This window comes from Homarus americanus, unplaced genomic scaffold, assembly GCF_018991925.1.
Source record: "Homarus americanus isolate GMGI-L3 unplaced genomic scaffold, GMGI_Hamer_2.0 scaffold52622, whole genome shotgun sequence".
NCBI classification, from domain to species: domain Eukaryota; kingdom Metazoa; phylum Arthropoda; class Malacostraca; order Decapoda; family Nephropidae; genus Homarus; species Homarus americanus.
The window spans coordinates 1-3281 of record NW_024748394.1 but is presented as its reverse complement, the minus strand read 5'-3'; the positions used below and the strand labels follow the sequence as shown (position 1 = coordinate 3281).

At 46.1% G+C, this 3281-nt stretch overlaps 1 non-coding gene across 1 annotated transcript; it reads left to right on the top strand.

Annotated features, from left to right (window-relative positions):
- Positions 1-227: 227 nt before the first annotated feature.
- Trnar-ucu lies at positions 228-299 on the top strand. Its single transcript has one exon. It is a non-coding gene; the product is annotated as a tRNA-Arg (tRNA).
- Positions 300-3281: the final 2982 nt, after the last annotated feature.

The window sequence follows — 3281 nt, the reverse complement described above, 5'->3', positions numbered from 1 at the left end:
TAGTAATGGTAGTAGTAGTAGCAGTATTATTGGTAGTAGTAGAAGTATGGTGGTGGTAGTAGTAGTAATAGTAGAATAATAATGGTAGTAGTAATTGTAGCATAATAATGGTGGTAGTAGTGGTAGTAGTAGCAGCAGATGACGTAGAAGGCACGACTACACAACACCTCCTCCCCGGCGCCACATCTCGCCATCAGTCCTCGCCGCCACCATAAACTAAAGTAGCTGTCCCCATGGCGCAGTGGATAGCGCGCTGACTTCTAATCCAGAGGCCGCGGGTTCGAATCCTGCTGGGGATGAACGTTTGCTCTGACCGTTGTTTATGATACTCGAGGACATTATTCGAGACCGAGGTTTAGCATAAAGGTTCCTCCCTACCCACCTTCCTGGAGGCGGCGGCGTCCCTATCACGTATAATCTGCTGTAGAAGGAGTACCTACACTGTGGGTGGGTAATTACATCACTATCATGTGTGATCACCAGCCAGCCATTACGCCACAGGTAAGGTTAATTAAAATCACAAAGCGAGTTACTTCCCCCAACACACACACACACCTGGAGGTTAATTACAGGTAAATAATCATATGTAAATCAGGACAGGTATTATAATTTCTCGTCTCCCTATAATCATGTAAATCAAGTCTGGTGACGATTAAAGTAATATAATCTATGTAAATAAGACTCACTGTGGTAGTTAATTTCATGGTATTATAACTCGTATGGTCATTTTTCCTTATATATAACTAAAGGATTTGTAGGTAAGAATATGTGTATGTATATTATGAATTTACAGCCGAGAGAGAGAGAGAGAGAGAGAGAGAGAGAGAGAGAGAGAGAGAGAGAGAGAGAGAGAGAGAGAGAGAGAGAGATTGTGGTATTTATATTCCCGGCGACGCAACAGCTTAGGTCATTTGTCGCCGAAAGAAAGAAAGAAAGAAAGAAAGAAAGGGAAAGAGAGAGAGAGATAGAGAAACAAAGAAAGAGTAAGAAAATGACACTTCCCCACTCAAAACACTTATGACGCACTTTGTGGGTTAAGGCACTCGACTAAAAACACTCATAATGTACTACGGACTTTCAATCTTTTATAATAAATGTGAATTAAAATTGAAATCTGATAACTGTTGTGAACATCAAACAATGTCTAGTAATGTCTGGGAATTTAATCTGAAACCGATTATTTGTCGATTTCACTTTAAGATTTTACACAGTTGTAGACGCCGAATATAGTGATTAACGACACATTACCTGACCCACCTGTAGACAATATACCTGTCTACCTGTAATTACCAACAAATAATTAACGGTAAATAAAACTTTGAAAACAATGAGGTATCTTCTCTTCGTATCTCGACGTCTCACAAGAAACTAAACAAACCAATGATTTCTTTTAATATACCTTACCCTTTTTCCTTACCTGGCTCTAATGACTACTACACCTAAGTTAGGTTATTAAGGTAGTGATTCCAGGTGTGTGTTTTTCTGAAGGTGGAATGACTTGAGGTTAGGTTAGGTTAGATGAGTTACTTTAGTGTACCTGGGAACAACATCTGGGGAATCTTGAGTTATTTCTGTAGTGAGATTTCCTTCCTGATGGTGAGTGGTGAGGAGTAGACAAGTAGGGGTGAGTGGGGTGAGGGGTGATGTGGGGTTAGTAGGAGGGTGGGGGTGGGTGGGAGGGGGTGATGGGTGGGGGTCGTGTAGAGGGGTAAGGTGTAGGTGGGGGTGAAGTGAGTGGTGAGCCTGGGAGATAATCATCATCTACCACAACATCTTCATTATCATCACAATCACCACCATCACCACCACCATCACCACCAACATCACTTCCCAGCTAGGACACCCGATCTCTCCACCACACCCTCATCCATCTCTCCACCACACCCTCATCCATCTCTCCACCACAGCCTCATCCATCTCCCTCATAATCACAGGACTTGAGTAATCACGAACGCGATCATCCGGCGCCACTAACAGGCCAATGATCCATCACCAGGAACCATTTTAACGGCACCTCAACCATGTCCAACACAGCAACCACCACGCCTTATATGATCCCCTGCGCCCTGGTGGTGGTGGTTGAGGGTGGGATGGTGGTTGCTGCTGTTGTTGTTGTTTTGTTGTTGCTGTTGTTGTGGTGGTGGCTGTTGCTGTTGTAGTGGTGGTGGCTGTTGCTGTGGCGGCGTGGTGATGGTGGTTGTTGTTGTGGTAGGTGGTTGTTGTGATGGTGGTTGTTGTTGTGGTGGTGGTGGTGGTGGCTGTTGTGATATTGGTTGTTGTGATGGTGGCTGTTGTTGTGGTGGTGGCAGTAGTAGTTGTTATTATATAAGCAGTTGCAAGCCCTTACATCATTACTAACCCTTCTCACCTCACTACACCCCCTCAGAGCTGGCAGAGGGCGCACCTGTCCATACCTCACCACCTCACCTGAGTAATGAGCAGGTTAACGAGGGACCACCAAGTTATTACTGTGAGGGATTTATTTAGCCAGAGAATTCCTGGTTAATGGTAAGGAGCTACTTAGTGCTATGTCTGAGAGAGAGAGAGAGAGAGAGAGAGAGAGAGAGAGAGAGAGAGAGAGGAGTCAATTAGTACCTTCACCTGGCTAGCACTCATACACCCAACACTAAGTACCCTCCGTCCCCCCCTCCCACCCTCCCTCCTTGTACCCCCTTCCTCCCTCCCCTCCTTCTCCCTTGTACCCCTTCCCTCCCTCCCTCCTCTCTCCCTTTTTGTACCCCCTTCCTCCTCCCTCCTTTCTCCCTTGTACCTCCCTCCTCACCATCTGGGGCCGAGTGTTTCAAGATGAGGAAGAGAAGAACATATTATAAGACTGAGGAAACAGTGAACTATTGGCTCCATACTGACAATAGTCCCATTTACACCCAACCCCTATTGCTCATATAACCATCCACACTCACACTCTTCCCTACTACTGCCCGTCTGTTCGTCTGTCTGCTCTGTCTGTTCGTCTGTCTGCTCCGTCTGTTCGTCTGGCTGGCTGTCTGGCTGTCTGTCTGTCTGTCTGCTGTCTGTCTGTTCGTCTGTCTGTCTGGCTGCTCCGTCTGTCTGTCTGTCTGTCTGTCTGTCTCTGTCTGTTCGCTGTCTGGCTGGCTGTCTGTCTGTCTGTCTGTCTGTCTGGCTGGCTGTCTGTCTGTCTGTCTGTCTGTCTGTCTGTCTGTCTGTCTGGCTGTTCGTCTGTCTGTCTGTCTGTCTGTCTGTCTGTCTGTCTGTCTTGATGAATAATATTAGCAATACGTAACTGAACGTGAAGTACACAC